Source organism: Sapajus apella, unplaced genomic scaffold (assembly GCF_009761245.1).
Source record: "Sapajus apella isolate SASKATOON/1434 unplaced genomic scaffold, GSC_monkey_1.0 scaffold2, whole genome shotgun sequence".
In the NCBI taxonomy this organism is placed as follows: domain Eukaryota; kingdom Metazoa; phylum Chordata; class Mammalia; order Primates; family Cebidae; genus Sapajus; species Sapajus apella.
The window spans coordinates 66,045,498-66,064,149 of NW_022436942.1; the positions used below are offsets into that span (position 1 = coordinate 66,045,498).

The 18,652-nt window shown below is 42.8% G+C and overlaps 1 long non-coding RNA gene across 1 annotated transcript; it reads right to left on the reverse strand.

Moving 5' to 3' along the window:
* Positions 1–15,990: 15,990 nt before the first annotated feature.
* Positions 15,991–17,906, reverse strand: LOC116557093. Its single transcript, XR_004271359.1, has 3 exons — positions 17,604–17,906; positions 17,037–17,123; positions 15,991–16,026 (listed from the first exon to the last, which is right to left on the reverse strand). It is a non-coding gene; the product is annotated as an uncharacterized LOC116557093 (long non-coding RNA).
* Between the last annotated feature and the right edge of the window lie 746 nt (positions 17,907–18,652).

Here is an 18,652-nt window from a genome sequence, read left to right on the forward strand (position 1 = left end):
TTAATATCTGGTCCTTATAGCCACTGAGCTGTGCTGCTTTCCAGGAGACTTGATGCTGGGCCTATGTTCTCTGGTTCAGATGTGAACATGGGTGATTTGTCCAAGTTTGAATTAAAAGCAAAAATTTTGAATTCTTATTGTAGAGGATCAATAACAAACCTTTTATTGTAAATTACACAGAAGACATACAAGGGTTCTGGGGGAAAACGGAAAGAGGAGAGTCAACTGTAGGCAGGAGGGGGTATCCTACCTGCTCCAGGACTGGAGTGAAATAAACCAAGGGCCCTCTGTCTATTGTTATGAGGACTCCGACCACTGGGATAGGAAATTTAAGAGCATGGATGGTGTCGTATACAGTGTTTTTATAGTTACTTAAAAGAAGAATCCCACATTGACATTGTGGAGGTTTCACACTTAAAAGATTAATTTTAAAATGTCCTAATGCCACATGAATCCCTTGCTGTGGTTTGTCAAGAGTTCCTGATTCTAGGCTTCTGTTTCTCCCTCCGCTTACATGAAAGAAAAGATGTCGAGTCCTGGAAAACTGGCTTTGAAGATGCCAAACTCGCTTTAGAGATGAGAAAGGCATTGCTGTTGGAGATGCTTGTAAAGAATTTGAGTTAAAAAAATTGTTTTCTAACCAAATACTGTGTGTTCTCACTTGTAAGTGGGAGCTAAACACTGAGCACCCGTGGACATAAACATGGGAACAATGGATACTGCAGACTACCAGAGTGGGGAAGGAGGAAGGAGGGGGCCGGGGGTCGAAAAACTACCAACTGGGTACTAGGCTCACTACCTGGGTGCAGTTTACCCATGTCACCATCTGCACATATGCCCCCTGTATCTGAAATAAAAATTGAAATTAAAAATAAATAAATAAAAGATGGTTGGCTACCTCTGTTAAAAAAAAAAAAAAAACAACATTGTTGTCCGGCTGGGTGTGGTGGCTCATGCCTGTAATCCCAGCGCTTTGGGAGGCCGAGATGGGTGGATCACCTGAGGTTAGGAGTTGGAGACCAGCCTGGCCAACATGATGAAACCTGTCTCTACTAAAAATACAAAAATTAGCTGGTGTGGTGGTGTGTGCCTGTAATCCCAACTACTTGGGATGCTGAGGCATGAGAATTGCTTGACCCCAGGAGGTGGAGGCTGAAGTGAGCCAAGATCTCTACACTGCACCCTGGGCAACAGAGTGAAACTCTGCCTCAAAAAAAAAAGTTTTCTAAAGTGAAAGAAAACAGCAATACTCCTATGTGACTCATAAAATATATCATATAGGTAGATAGTTGCATCTAAACTAATATTAGAAATATATACTTGTTTTCCCTAAAAGTTTATATCATCAGGACAACCCCAGCATTTCTGTTCACTCACTGGGACATTTTAAAAAAATTTTTGCATCGGGAAAATTGACTTAGGCATTAGCGGTATATATATTCCAAAGGAATGCCCACTGACTTGGGCACTAGTGGTATGCATATGCATATTTTTAAACATCTGGAGTATTTTATACATGCTTTTTGATAATCTATTTTTAAACAATATATTTTAGATATGTTAGTACACCTTTATGATGATCCACTTTCACTTAATGAATAGTAAATATATTTTTTCCTTCCTTATGATTTTAACACGTTCTTTTTACTTGCTTAATTTATTGCAAGAATACACTATATAATACATATAACATCCAAAATATGTGTTAATCAAGTGTCTATGTTATCAATGGGCTTCCAGCCAATAGTAGGCTATTAGTTGTTACGTTTCCAAAAGGTAGTCAAAAGTTACATGAGGATTTTAAGCCGTGCAGGGCATCAGTGCTCCAGCCCCTGCATTACGCAAGGTCAGTTGTGTGTCTGTGTCATAGTTTTTATGATCGACACAGAATAAGAACATCATATGGTGGTTTTGTTTTTGCGTTTGTTTTAAAAGGCCGCCTGAAGTGCAGTGGCACCATTACAGCTCACTGTAGCCCCAAACTCCTGGGCTCAAGTGCTATTCCCACTCCAGCCTCCTGAGTAGCTAGGACTACAAGGGTGCGCCACCGTGCCTGGATAATTAAAAATAGTTTTTTTAGTAGAGACAGGGTCTTGCCGTATTGCCCAGGCTGTTCTCAATCTCCTGGGCTCACATGATCCTCCTACCCTGGCCTCCCAAAGCACTGGGATTACAGGTGTGAACCAACCATGCCTGGCCAAAAATTGTATACTCAAAATTACGAATGCTTTTTAAAATTTCTTTCATCTAGCGTGTGTGTGTGTCTGCGTGTGTGTGTGTGTGTAAACCACATGCTATGAAAAGGTTTGGCATCGTCTCCTGGGCCTAGAGTTCTAGCTCTGGCCTGGCTCTGCAGCTTCATGTGTCGTGGGCTGCCCCCACCTCCTCACTGGCTGATGCCTCTCCATTCCATGTGCTTTTCTGTCACTCCGCCCTTTTCTGTCACCCCTCCTGCCTCTGCTTCCCCTCTAGGCTGAAAGCCCCCAGGGGCACCACTGTATCCCCAGTGCCTGCTGCAGGCCTGGCATCTGGAAGGTGCTCATTCAATGGTTGTTGAATGAATATGTGTGAATGACGAGGCCTGAGAAAGAAAATCAGCGCCTGACATCCAGAAATGGGTCTGATGACCAAAAGTAGGCCATTATCATTGTCGCTCTATCGGAGATAAATAACCTCGCAGAACATCAACATCAGACAGGGAACTTGGAGACTGTGATAAAATGTGAAATTAAAACAAGGTTCCTGTGCAGCTTCCAAAATACCAATGTCCTTGTTCCTTGAGGAGGGCTGAGTGGCTGCTGTTTATTTACCAATTAGAACTTTATCTTCACTCTAGCGAACAATGTGCTGAGACACTCGATTGCATAATTGTCCCCACCTGTGACAGCATGCAATCACTATGGAGCTACTGCTTACCGACACCTAGCCCCAAATGACCAACCTAAAACTGACACCCCACAGTTCCCCTATGGTACATGCTTTCCTCGCTGCAAGGAGTAATCAACCCAACTTGCTCCACTGCAGTGTGCTCCTGAAGGAAATTGACTGGGCTCCTGAGGGGCTGCCTGGGCTCCGCCTCTCTTTTGTCATGTAAAGATGATGGTGATCAAGAGGGCTTTCTGTGTGTCAGGTCCTGTTTTAAATTCCTCACATATATTCATTAGCATTTTATCCTCACAACAGCCCTGAGGAGTGGGTACTGTTCTTATTCCTATTTTGCAGATGGAGGAGCTGAGACACTCAAAGGATTAACCCCCTAGCCCAGGTCACTGGTTGGTAAGTTGCTGAAGTGGGATTTGAACCCATGTGGTCCAGTTCCATGGACATGCACTGAGCTAGGGCCTCACCAAGCTTCGAGCCTGGGCAAAACACAGGTCCTGACCTGCTTTCATCCTGTGCAGGTCGTAGAGCTTATTGGAGTGTGATGGGAAGGAGGAGAAGAAGAAGAAGGTGATGGGGCGTCCCCTGGAGGCAGCCTTGTTTGTGGCATGGCAGAGAGGACCTGGGGTGAACCCTTGACCCACACTGGGCCCACTCTTGCCTCTCTCCCAGGCACTAGGACTTGGTATTTATGGATGCTGGTCTGTCTGTGCAGGAACGGTGCATACGGGTGTGTACGATATGGAACTGAGAGGCGACGTCTGCCCTGGGCACTGGGAGGACATTTGGGAAAGATGGAGCAGCAAGCAGAGAGAGAAGCAGGGATGGGGGAGCAATTCAACGGGAGAGTGAGAAGGGAGAGAAGCAAGAGGAAAGGGAGAGGAAGGCAGGGAGGAAGGCAGGGCAGGGTCAGGGACAGGGCTGGGAAGGAATGGAGAGAGAGGATGGAGGAAAGGAGGGAGAAAAACAGACATATATAGAGAGAAACACAGAGGCAGGCAGGCACACGCACGCACGCACACGCACGCACGCACACACACACACACACACACACACACACACACACACACGATCCATTTCTCCTCTGTCTGCACGTTAGTCCCAGCGGGTCTCTGCTCCTGCCTGGGAGAATCTGCCATCTCTTATACCAGCGGTGGCACAGACAAGGGATAGTTGGGACCTCTGCCTAGATCCTTCATCAACCCAGACCCTGGCCCACACCTGAGGCTGCAGGGGGAAGGGAAGGCCAGCAACTGTTGCTCTCAGAACCCAAAAGAAGTTGCCAGTGGGGTCAGGAGGTTTACAGTATGTCTGCGAGTACAATTTCCTCCAATCCCGGCTGTACAATTTCCTCCAATCCCGGCTTTTTTATGCCTACAATTTCCCAGGCAATTAGTAAATTATTGTGTTTGTTTGCTTTGTGTTTTGAAGAGAGGGAGGCAGCATGGTGATTTGTGAAGGCCTGAACTCAGACAGACCTCGGTTTAAGTTCTGGTCCTCTCACTTGCTGTGTGACTCTCGACAAGTCACTTCACTTCTCTGAGCCTCTCTCCAATGGTGGGACTAATAATCCCTGCCTTATAAGGTTGTGGTAATGATTAAAAAGTAGCTGCGAATGGTAGCTCCTGGAAATGGTAGGTGGCCAGTAAATGTCACTTCTCTGCTCTTCAGTCCTTTAGTTACTGTACAGCAGGTCCTCGAATAACGCTAAAATATTGTTTCATTATAATGTTGGTGAGAAAAAGAAAAATCAATTCCCAGCCAAGGCCATTACCTGGGTGCAGTCTGCACATTCTTCCCACATATTCGTGGGTTTTCTCTGGCTTTCTGGTTTCCTCTCACATTCCCAAGATGTGCACATCAGGTGAATAGGCTGTCTAAAAGGGCCCAGTATGGGCCAGGTGTGGTGGCTCACACCCGTAATCCCAGCGCCCTGGGAAAACAAGGAGGCAGGACCAGTTGAGCCCAGGGGTTCAAGACCAGCCTGGACAACATGGTGAAACCCCGTCTCTGCAAAGATTACAAAAATTAGCAGGTTTGTGGTGGTACACCCCTATAGTCCCAGGTACTTGGGAGGCTGAGGTGGGAGGATCACCTGAGCCTGGGACGTCAAGACTGCAGTGAGCTGTGATCGTGCCACTGCTCACCAGCCTGGGCGACAGAGAGGGAACCTGTCTCAAAAATATGCATAAATAAAATAAAATGGCCCGGTCTGAGTGAGTGTGGGTGTGCTCTGTAAGGGCATGGCGCCCTGTTCAGTGTGGCTTATTGCCTTGTGCCCTGAGCTGCCAGGATACGCTGTGACCACCTGCAACCCTGACCTGGAATTACCGGGTTAATGATGATCATACTTGTTTTTATTAATCTTTCTTAAGAGTCTGTATAGCTCATATTTATTTCAATGTTTAATATTATAAATGTTTTAGTCTCCATTTAGAAGTTTAGTGATGTTTTTGTGGCCAGAAATATGCTGTAGGAACGTAACTCTAGTTTATATCCATGAGCCTATGATAACACTGGCGTCATAGCACGCCGTTTCACTGAAAGTTGCAGTTTCCAAGAATCTGTCAACGATATTCGGTGAGGACTTAACCTATTAGTGAAATTGACACTTGACAAGGTTTTTAAAAATATTTTCCACTGACAAGTAGAATTGTATTTACTTGTATTTTAATAAATCAATAGGAATGAAACTAACATCTGGTACCACTAATTTAACTTTTTAATGTTCTTATACTGACTGTAAATGATAAATATAACAAAGAAATTTCTATCAACACATAAATGCTTTTCTCAGAAATAGTGGGCTCTTGGCTCCTCCGGTTGATTGCGCTGATGCAGACGGTAGTAGTGGCTTCCGTTTCTTGAGCACTGACTACTGTGTGCCTGTCCCGCTGGTGGTGATGATGGTAGTAATGGCTTCCACTTCTTGTGCACTCACTACTGTGGCCTGTCCTGTTGGTGACGATGAAGATGGTAGTGACGGCTTCCGTTTCTTGAGCTCCCACTGTGGCCTGTCCTGTTGGTGACGATGAAGATGGTGGTAGTGGGTTCGGTTTCCTGAGCACTCACTACCGTGTGCCTGTCCTGATGGTGATTATGCAGATGGCAGCAGTGACTTCCATTTCTTTAGCACTACTGTGTACCTGCTTTGCACTTTACTTGATTTTTCCCATTTACCCTTCACAACTCTTGTGAGGGACTTCTACTGGGACCTCCACTGTAGAAGAGGACAGGGAGAAAAGGAAGATGGAGAAGGGACAGCATGGTGCCCCTCCTTGCTGATTCAAGTGGTTGGAATGGAGGCTCAGAGGAAAAATGGGCAGAACCAGAAATTCCAGGACCTGATGTTAGTGGGACATGGGGCCCAGATGCCAACCTGTGGCCCAGAGCAGTGCAGGATGCCTTGGATGTGCCCTGGCATCTGAGCACTGGGGACTGTGGCAGTGGAGCCAGTGCCCTCAGTTGGACACAGACAGAGCAGAACTTGAGAAATATGGGCCCCTGAGCCCACAGGACCCAGAGACCCAGCAACCAGGGAGCCCTGGGAGAGGGAGAGGGAGAGGGATGCTCTCAGCTAGCACATGGGAGCTTGAGGTCCTGTTGACTTCTAAGGAACCTCATCTGATCCCCCAACTGGGTACACCCAGCACGTGCAGTCTTCCTTCCCAGCTTCTCTGTCAACCTCTGTCCCAGCCTTCAAACTTTTTCTTCCCAATGCCATGGTGTCACTTCATCAGTTCCCCTTCTAGTCCACTAGATGCTGCTCTGCACCCAGCTAAATACCACCATTTCTCATTCTGTGGATCCTACTTTGGTAGAGACAGTTGAGCTGCTCAGCCTTTCGGATTTCCCAGGGGGCACACTGGAGACCAGAGTACTTACCGGGGCTCTTTGCCATATGGTAATGATTTAAACTTCAATCATTATAACTCGTGGAGCTCTTTTCACAGATTAGCTCCTGTAACCCCCACAGGCCCTCATGATATATGTTCCCATCCTACATGTGAGGAAATAGTGTCTCAGAGATGATGACACCTGCTCAGGGTCATACAGCAAATACCTGGACAGGCTGTGATTTCACAAAGCATTTTTGTCTAAGTTCAAATGCCAAAGACATAATATTGTGATAATGCCGGTAGAAATTGCTATTTATTAAGTTCCTACTACCGGGTGAAGCTTGCAGAATATAGAGATGAATTATGACAGACCTATTCCGTGGGCAGGTTGTCATGTGTCCACTCCCCTGGGAACCTCGAGGGCAGCACCCATGTGTCCCCAGCACCGAGCACAGAGCACGGCATAGAGGAGGGTCTCAGCTAATATTGGCTGAATCATTGAATGAACTGCTGCAGGCTATACAATAAGCACTTTGGTCTTGTGACAAAAAGGGAAGGTGGAGGACAGATTCTCCCACTTGTCCCATCAAACGGCCTATTTTTGAGTATGTTGGCTCAATTACACAGGCCCATCCCAAAGGTCCCTTCTGGTTCTGCATTGCTGCTACCTATGATTGGTGGTTTAGGACTATCTTTTCCAGGAGCACTTGCTCTTTATTTACCACCAGTGTATGGCCCAGAGCCCTCTACTGCCCTGGCATCTGTGCACTGGGGGACTGGGGAGCAGGGGCAGTGCCTTTAGCTGGACATGGACAGATGGAGCAGAACTTGAGATTTCTTTGGAGCCTTATAACACTGTAGAGAATATGATGAACTCTATAGATGCTTCTCCCAGAAAAACACATTCATGCCTACATTTTATAGACAATTTCCAGCCTTCCTAGAGCCTAAGTTAGCATCTCCACTGTAGAGGATTCTTGAAGACCGTAAGATATCAAGAACGAAAGAATCATATTTCAACTGGTAGCATTACCTGTTCAATCAATACATTCTTACTGAATAACTTTTGCATCCAGATCAGTCAGGAGGGAGTTCTTGGGCAGCAGGGAGTCCAGTCAATGGACTCTCTCAACTCTCAGGCCACACTGGCTGATGGGGCTTCTGGGTGGTTTTCATAGCTTTTCACCTCAGCAGTGCACTTGAAACTTTTTCTTTTTTCTGGTCTCTCTCTTTAGAGGCCCTTAGAGCAGGTGTATACAAGATCAGCATGGAGAATCCTGAATCATCCTGGACTTGCAGCCTTGTTTTTTAGTGTTCATGGTCCAGAGTTTATCCCAAAGGTTTGCAACATCAGCTCCCCTCAGAGTTATAAGTTCAAAGTCACCCTCATCGCAACTTCCTCAACAAAATGTCAGAAATACCTTCCTCCCCATTTTTGTTAATAATTTTTTAAAGCCTTAGTGCTTCACTGGGCACATACATATTGAGGACTTTGGGGGCACTTGGGATTATGGGGTGAAGGAGATTGTATCTTTGAATGAAGCATGGTGGATGGGGGCAGGATGAACTGATGTCTGTCTGTAAGTGCCAATCCATGTTTCATAGAGTTCAAAACTGCCACAATTTTGTGGACTGCTTTAAGAAAAAAATAAAAATTGTAAAAACAAATTTCAGCTCAAAAGTGAATATTTAGAATTAGAGAAGAAACTGCAAAAAGCCACCAATTTAAGAAAACTGAAAAATATGACTGAGTAACTGACATCACAAAATTTGGGAAAATAACATTTAAAATAGTTGTCTGTAATACTTTATTCCTGATTTGTTTATTTTTTGCCTTCATAGTCTTTGATTACTCCTACATATAATACTAATTTTATAATATTGGGTTAGAAAGAGTAAAAATGTAGTTTTTCTTCCATTATGAAGGATAGAAATCTGTTCTCTATTAATCTGAGTTTAGAAAAAAATATTGATGTCACATATAATTATTTGTAATGTCATGTTAATTTTGAGGATTGTTGTCAAAATTAACATGACATTACAAATAATTGGGCAAGCCCTATATCAAGACTCTTACATATGTGAACTGCCAGATTTCTGGGGATTTTGAGGGGTGTGTGTGTGTGTGTGTGTGTGTGTGTGTGTGTGTGTGTGTGAGAGAGAGAGAGAGAGAACTGGTTAAACTTAAATACTTCTGGAAGTAATGATACTCATGAATCAATCTGTCACTGATATAAATATGTAATGAGTTTTATGTTATCTTCATTTTATGTTAATCAGTTAAATCAGGAACTTTATATAATCCTGCAATATGTTGATAAACTTTATTTCTCTTCATTAATTTGATTATCAAATAATCTAAGTGCCTAATCTTTGATTCTATTTGAAAAGTATTTCTTCCTCTTTATGAATTTCTGCTTTTGGTATAATAGGAAAAGTTTGGTTGTAACACTCATTGTTTGGCGCACTTATAATTACATACACTGCACTGTCAAGTATATTCCAATAGAGAGAGCTTCTGTTTTCATTCACCATTGATCAGATTAAAGTCTGCTTCTTGTGGTTTTATATATCTTAGCATGGGGACAAAAAATGAAGCCTCTGGTGCCACTTATTTCAAAATTCATTTCTCCTTCACTTCCCACATGGTTCTGGTGCAAGCACTACAAGATACACTCCCATCATGGGATTATATCTGGCCCTGCACCTTTGTGTTAATACATAGAGAGTTGAACTGAAGCAGTATCCCTGGAAGTTACTCCTACTCCAGGATGATGAGCAATACCTTACCTTTGTATCAAAGAGGCTGCTTACCACATTGATATATCTCACAAAACCTCAACAGAGTAATCCCTAACTCAGCTGTTTCTTACCGTCACAACATGGGGAGAATTAACCCATAGGAAAAATCAGAATGCAAAGAAAAATATGATCGCTTGGTAGGCTACTAATTACTGCCTCAATTGCAGAACTTGTTATTTGTCTTTTCATGGATTTGACTTCAGATGGATTCACAGCCAAATTCTACTAGAGGTACAAAGAGGAGCTGGTACCATTCCTTCTGAAATTATTCCAAACAACTGAAAAGGAGGGGCTCCTCCCTAACTCATTTTATGAAGCCAGCATCATCCTGATACCAAAATCTGGCAGAGACACAACAGCAAAAAACAAACAAACAAACAAAAAAAGAACACACACACAAAAAAACACTTCAGGCCAATATCCCTGATGAACATTGATGCAAAAATCCTCAATAAAATACCGGCAAAACGAATCCAGCAGCACATCAAAAAAACATATCCTCCATGATCATGTCAGCTTCATCCCTAGGATGCAAGGCTGGCTCAACATATGCAAATCAATAAACCTAATCCATAACATAAACAGAACCAAAGATAAAAACCATATGATTATCTCAATAGATGCAGAAAAGACCTTTGATAAAATTCAACATCCCTTCATGCTAAAAGGTCTCAATAAGCTAGATATTGATGGAATACATCTCAACATAATAAGAGCTATTTATGACAAACCCACAGCCAATAGCAAACTGAATGGGCAAAAGCTGGAAGCATACCCTTTGAAAACTGGTACGAGACAAGGATGCCTTCTTTCATCACTTCTATTCAACATAGTATTGGGAGTTCTGGCTAGGGCAATCAGTAAAGAGAAGGAAATAAAGGGTATTTAAATAGGAAGAGAGGAAGTCAAATTGTCTTTGTTTGTAGACAACATTATTCTATATTTAGAAAACCCCATCATCTCAGCCCTAAAACTCCTTAAGCTGATAAGCAACCTTAGCTTAGTCAGGATACAAAATCAATATGCAAAAATCACAAGCATTCCTTTATACCAACAATAGACAAGTGCAGAGCCAAACCATGAATGAACTCTCATTCACAATTGCTCCTCTTCAAAGAGAACCACAAACCACTGCTGAAGGAAATAAGAGAGGACACAAACAAACGGACAACACTCCATCCTCATGGATAGGAAGAATCAATATCATGAAAACGGCCATACTGCCCGAAGTAATTTATAGATTCAATACTATTCATATCAAACTACCATTGACATTCTCCACAGAATTAGAAAAAAATTACTTTAAATTTCATATGGAATCAAAGAAGACCCCATATAGCCAAGACAATCCTAAGCAAAAAGAACAAAGCTGGAGGCATCATGCTACCTGACTTCAAACTGTACTATAAGTCTACAGTAATCAAAACAGCATGGTACCAGCACCAAAGTAGAGATGGAGACCAATGGAACAGAACAGAGGCCTCAGAAATAACACCACACATCTATAACCATCTGATCTTTGACAAACCTGACAAAAACAAGCAGTTGGAAAGGATCTCCTATTAAACAAATGGTGTTGGGAAAACTGGCTAGCCATATGCAGAAAACTGAAACTGGACCGTTTCCTTATATCTTATGCAAAAATTAACTCAAGATGGATTGAAGACTTAAATGTAAAACCCAAAACCACAAAAACCCTAGAAGAAAACCTATGCAATACCATTCAGGACATAGGCATGGGCAAAGACTTCATGACCAAAACACTAAAAGCAATTGCAACAAAAGCTAAAATTGACAAATGGAATCTAATTAAACTGATGAGCTTCTGCACAGCAAAAGAAACTATCATCAGAGTGAACAGGCATCCTAGAGAATACGAGAACATTTTTCCAATCTACCTATCTGACAAATGTCTAATATCCAGAATTTATAAGAAACTTAAATTTATAAGAAAAAAACCCAAAAGACCCCATCAAAAAGCGGGCAAAGGATATGAACGATCACTTCTCAAAAGAAGACATTTATGTGACCAAAAAAAAAAATATGAAAAAAAAAAAGCTCAACGCCACTGCTCAGTAGAGAAATGCAAATCAAAACCACAAGGAGATACCATCTCACCCAAGTCCGAATGGTGATTATTAAAAAGTCAAGAAACAATAGATGTTGGTGAGGCTGTGGAGAAATAGGAATGCTTTTACGCTGTTGGTGGGAATGTAAGTTAGTTCAACCACTGGGGAAGACAGTGTGGCGATTCCTCAAGGATCTAGAATCAGAAATACCATTTGACCCAGCAATCCCATTACTGGGTATATATCTGAAAGAATATAAATCATTCTACTATAAAGACACATATACATGTATGTTTATTGAAGCACTATTTATAATAGCAAAGACATGGAACCAACCCAAATACCCATAAATGATAGACTGGATAAAGAAAATGTGGCACATATACACCATGGAATACTATGCAGGCATAAAAAGAAATGAGATCATGTCCTTTTCAGGGTCATGGATGAAGCTGGAAGTCATCATCCTCAACAAACCAACACAGGAACAGAAAACCAAACACTGCATGTTCTCACTCCTAAGTGGGAGTTGAACAATGAGAGCACATGAACACAGGGAGGGGAACAACATATACCAGGGCCTGTTGGGGGATTGGGGGCAAAGGGAGGAAACTTAGAGGATGGGTCAATAGGTGCCGCAAACCGCCCTGGCACATGTATACCTATATAACAAACCTGCATGTTCTGCACATGTATCCTGGAAATTAAAGTAAAAATTTTTAAAAAGATAATTGCAATTGACATATTAAAATATATTATTTCTATATATTGAATACCTATATTTCACATCTATTTTGTATTTTAATATGTATTGAATAGTACTCATGGAAATTGAAAACAAAAACAATTTTGTCCATGCTTTTCAAGAAATGATTCTGGGTTATTTTCGGATACAGAAATCTTCAACTCCACAATTATATCCAAAAGTCAGTTCAAGATTTATTTTGGATCTAACTATGCCAGATAGAACAATAAACTTTTAGAATAAAGGAGAATATTTTTATGACTTTGGGGGGTAGGTAAAGATTATATAACCGAGATAAACGTGCTATCATGGAGCTTTAATGGACTCCTTTAAAACAAAGAGCTCTTCATCAATAGGCACCGTTAAGAGTGTGAAAAGAGAAGCCACAGAGTGGAAAATGCTTCTCACAATACACATATCCAACAAATACCTTGTATCTAAAAAAAAAAAAAAAAAAAAAAAAAAAAAAAAAAATGGCCAAAAAATGTAAAAAAGCAATTTTGAAAAAAACAAAAAAAAAAAAAAAAAAAAAAAAAAAAAAAAAAATGCACAGCCTCTTCACTTTCCAGTAAAATGCAACTGACAATCCAATGAGAGACTAATACATTTTCACCAGAATGACTAAAAAGAAAATTCTCAATACCTACCATCACTGAGGACATCGGGGAGCTGAAAATCTATTCATTGCTAATTTTTGGATAAATAGATACAAAACTCTGAAAAATAATATACTAAAATCTCCTAAAACTGAACACACCCTTAGACTTTACAGTTACCCCTCTCTACTGTCCCAACACCGATATATACTTAGGTTCATAAATACACATGACTTGGAATGTTCATAGCATCCCTATTCATAACAGCGGCAGACCTGAAACTCTTCAGGTGCCCATCGATATTATAGAATAAAGTGTGTGGTACAGTCTTTCTCTCTGTCTTGCTTTCTGAAGTTTCAGTTACCTATGGTCAACCTTGGTCTGAAAATAGGTGAGTATAATCACAATAAGACATTTTGGGAAAAAGAGAAACTACATTCACATAACTTTGATGACAGTATACTAGTAACTTGTTCTATTTTATTATTGGCTATTGTTGCTAACATCTTATTGTGCCTAATTTCTAAATTAATATTGTCTTTGGTATATATGTATAGAAAAAATAATATACATAGGGTTTGGTATTACTGTGGTTTCAGGGATCCCTTGGGGGCCTTGGGATGCATTCCCTCATGGAAAAGGGAGGACTACCGTATATTTACATGGTGGAATATTACAGCACGTTGAGAATGAGCAAATGATAACGACATGAAAGAATGTGGACTAATCTCACATAGAGGGAAAGAAACCAGACAAAAGAGTGCCTACTACTTGCCAGATAATGTGATAAGTAAATTACACACATTACCTAATTCATTCCTTACCACAACACCCTCAGTTACTATATTTGTTTCATTTTACAGATGAGAACATTGAGGCCCAGAGAGGTTAGGCCTCTTGTCTATGTCCATAGCTAATAAGCTTGTATAGCTGGGAGACTTGGAGTTACATCAGTGTCCTGCCCCTTCCCACTGAGGTCCTCATCCCAGGGCTGGGAGGCATTTCCAAACTCTCAGGGGTCCCTACTTCTTTGTCTAAAGTGTGAAGAGAGACTTTACTGTCCCAGGGTTCAGAGGATAAATGGGATTATCTACGTGAAAGGGCACATTTGTTTTTGGCTAAAGAACAGTGTTGTTTCCAACAGCCAGGAAAGAAAATTCTGTTCCCCTGGTGTCATTCTTTCTCTGGTTTCTCTTTGCTTTCTAATATTCTGGAGAGAAATCCAGACTTGGACATGGAGTGATTTGATGTCTGATCTTTTCATTCGGGATGGGTGGGTGCAGTTGTGATGCACAATTTTTCATCAGTGAGCTGTGGGTACTGAAGACTTGTGTGGTTCCAGAGGAGCGTCTCGAGGGTGGTGGCACATCTCCCTCATTCATTGATTATTCTTGGCTTATGGCCTCCAGACCTCGAATCCAGCACTGTTCAACAGACACATAACATGACCCACAAATGGAAAGCACGTATGTAATTCTAAAATTTTAATAACCCATATTAAAAAACAGACAACACCAATTTTAATAATGTATTTTATTTTACCTGGTCCACTCAAAATGTTATTTTGATATGGAATCAATATATAAACAGATTAGCAAGGAGATGTTTTATATTCTCTTTTTCTTAATCTTTAAAGAATATTTTACAGTATATAGCACATCTCAATTGAGACTTTCAAGTGGTCAATTATCGCATGGCGGTAGTGGCTACTGAACAGGGAAGCTCTAGTGTAATCAATTTCATACAATTCCCTAGATAAGGTCCTTTAACCTACACCTAGTGGTAACATTTATGGAATATCTGGTGCATGCCAGGTAGGATGCCCAGCATTTTACACGTCTTCTCTCATCATAACTCTAAGAAGTAAGTATTATTGCCTTCTTTATTTTACCTACGAGGAAACTGAGACACAGACAGGCCAAGACAAGTGCAAGGTCACAGAGCTCGTAAATGACAGAGTCAGAATTTGCACCCAGGCCATCTGGCATTCCAGCTCAAGCATATAACCGTAAGGCTTGCCAAGTACATTTTCACTGTAATATTAAAGTTGGTGCAAAAGTATTTGCAGGTTTTTGCCATTACTGGCAAAGCCTGCTGGCAAAAACCTGCAAACAATTTTGCACCAGCCTAATAGAACAACATATAGGACTTCTTTATAAGACATATAAATATTATTCAGAAGTTTTGATTATTTCAAGAATCCAGTTCCTAGTTTATTGAATAGCATTTTGGCAACAAGGCATCTTTCTCCTGAGACTACTTATCCCAGTCACTAGAAGGAGAATATATTTTAAAGCATACTGCAGGACACAATCAAGGCAAAAATCTCAGGTTCAGGCCCCTAGGGTCACCTGGCACATTCTAATGAAATACTAAATGCAGCAAGGTGCAGGTATACCCTGATTGATACAACAGACCTGGTACTGAAATTAGGGTGGCGAGTCCTCCAGTTTTCCCAGAATGGAGTTTTCCCTGGCATGGGACTTTCAGTGCTAAAGGTCCCAGACAAACCAGAACAAGTTGGCTTCCCTACCTGAAACAGTGCAGGTGGGTGAGGGCCTTGCAAAAGACATTGCAACTGTTCACCAGCTCACCAGAGCACAACGCAGGGGAACTGATTCTTTTCCATTCTGGATTGTTTTCTTCTTGGCAGGACCCTGAACACGTCATCTTTCAGTTGAAATATTGGCCTTTGTCCATGTGACTGCCTGTTAGTATCAGGTCGGTACCATCCAGTGGACTCCTAGTCTGTCTCATCTCACTGACTGTAGCCCCTCTGACCTCTTCTCTCTTACTGCAGCAAGGGAATCTTTAAAAATGCAAACATATCAGGCGCAGTGTAATACCAGTACTTTGTAAGGCTGAGGCAGGTGGATCATGAGGTCAGGAGTTTGAGACCAGCCTGACCAACATGGTGAAATCCTGTCTCTACTAAAAGTATAAAAAATTAGCCAGGTGTGGTGGCACACATCTGTAGTCCCAGCTACTCAGGAGGCTGAGGCAGGAGAAAGGCTCGAATCTGGGAGGCAGAGGTTGCAGTGAGCTGAGATCACACCATTGCACTCCAGCCTGGGCAACAGAGCAAGACTCCATCTCTAAATAAAATAAATAAATAAGCAAACACATCTGATCAATGGACCCCCTCAAGTGCCTGGGGCTGAAAATCTTTCAATAGTTCCTCAGGGTTCCTGAGATAAACAGCAAGCCCCAGCCGGGCACAGTGGATCATGCCTGTGATCCCAGCACTTTGGGAGGCTGAGGCACGCGGATCACGAGGTCAAGAGATTGAGACCATCCTGGCTATGGTGAAACCCCATCTCTACTAAAAATACAAAAATTAGCCATGCGTGGTGGCACGCACTTGTGGTCCCAGCTACTCCTCAGGAGGCTGAGGCAGAATTGCTTGAACCCAGGAGGTGGAGGTTGCAGTGAGCCTAGGTTGCGCCACTGCGCTCCAGCCTGGTGACAGAGCAAGACTCCGTCTCAAAACAAAAACAAAAACAAAAACAAACAACAACAACAAAAAGGGCAAGCCCCTGAACGAGCCCACAGGACAAGGCCTAGCTCCTGTCTTGCTTCTGGAACTTTGTCTTATGCTATGTCCCCTCTGCTTGCTCTGCTCCAGCCCCACTGGCTCTTGCTCTGGCCTCAGACGCGTTCTTCTCCCTTCATCCACAGAACCTTTGCTCGTGCTCTTCCTAATGCCTGGAATATTCTTGTTTCTGTCCTGATGCCTGTTTATCCTTCAGATCTCTGCTCACAAGTGGCTTCCTTGGGGAAGGCTTCCCTGACTTTCCAGTCCACATAACAGCCACCTCACAGCATGCTCCTCACCTCCCCTTCATAGTTCACAAGTTCACGTTTGTGTGTGTGTGTATTTGATTCATTCTCATCTCTGCCATTAGAGTGTAAACTCCTTGAGGGAGTGGCTGTGCCTCTTTTGCTTAACCTTGTATCTCCAGCACCTAGCACCAGGCTTTGCACAAAGTAGATGTTCAATAAGCATTTGTTATTGGAATAAATGATTCATAGTATGTGTTCAATGTACATTTGGATTCTTTTTGGAGTGGGGCAAAAACGTTGCTAATAATAGAAAGTTACCAACCTAATTTTGTTGGATTAGTAGTGAATTTCCTCCAAGCTCAGCACTGTATCTTGATCATCAGGAGAAATGTTTTCCTGATTTTGAGGGCTTAGAGGGTGGGCGGAAAAGACATTAGAATAGCAATTAAAAATATTCTTATTATTACTTGAGACAAGGTCTTGCTGTGTTGTTCAGGCTGGAGTGCAGTGGACGGTCACAGCTCTCTGCCACCTCAACCTTCTGGGCTGAAGTGATTCTCCTTCCTCAGCTTCCTGAAGAGCTGGGACTACAGGCACCTGCCACCGTGCCAGCTTGATTTTTTAAATTTTGAGTAGACAAGGTCTTGCTGTGTTGCTCAGGCAGGTCTTAAACCGTTGAGCTCAAGTAACCCTCCCACCTCAGCCCTCCAAAGTGCTGGGATTACAGACGTGAGCCACCACGGCTGGTTCTTTTAAAAAATTATTAAGGGCAAGAAACAACCACAACAAACACATCCGCCGTCTCCATTATTTAACAAAAGAAATACCATTTTAATACCTAAAGAGTAGGAAGGATGTAACTTCAGAAAAAAACAAAAACAAAACTTACCCTGGGCAGGCGGAGATGGTTGGTATCTTTGCATTTTTGCAGTGACGACTTCTGACACTAGTTTATGGATTCGAATCTTGTCTCCCTGACTTCCTAGCTGTGTGACGTTGGATAATCAACCTCCCCTCTCAGCACCTCTCTGCGTCCTTCTTGGGGTTCTCGTTAGAATGAAATGATTGGACGTTCGTGGAGCACTTCGTGTCTGACTCCGTAAATCCCAGCGTTAATGCGCACAGCAGTAGCGCCATCGTTACTGACCAGAGACAACAGCGCCCCTTAGTGGTCCTTTGCCCCAGCTACAGGCAAGCTGAGCGCGCGCAGCAATAACGAGGCCTCTACAGGCGGTGAATGGGAAACGTTGTATCATGGCCAAAGCTGAGACCAGAGCAGAGAGAAAAACCATAAATATTCATGGAAACATTCAGGGTTCAGGCACGTCCGTCTCCCTGAGAATAAAGTTCTTTTCTGGGAAGCTACTGTCCAAGCTGTCAGCCCCCTAAGAGGGAGAAAAAACAAAACCTCTCTTCCTGGGCCCCCCACCAGCTGCGGAGCTGCTTTGCTGGGGTGGGGGAGCGCTGTCTGTTCACAGTGGCTGGCCGGGCGGCGGGCTTTGGCGCCGTCCCCCTGGGGGTGGGTGCTGAGAAGGGGGTGGCTGTCAGCCAGAGCCCTCCCTGCCTCTTGCTTTCCTTCGAGGTCTGCAGAATAAAAAAGGGATGTGGGAGTGTTTTTGTGCTGGTCACAAAACAGCAACAAATATAAGCTCTGTGCAATCCCTGATAAGGGTTTTGCACGGATGGAGCCATTAACCATTGGAAATAACACTTTGTCCTCAGAAAAGCAGTAGTAGGAGAGTCGATGAGACCTGAAAGTAGACGTGAGCTCTCTTTTTACCTTCCTTCCCCAGTGTGAGAGATGAACAGGGAGGTTTCCTTCCTGTCTCTGCTTGCAGGCTTTTCCGCCTGTGATTGGGAAGGAACCTCAGTGAAGAGCAGAGAAGATTGGCTCTGGAGGTAGCTGGCTGGCATTCAGACCCCGGTTCTGAAGTGGCA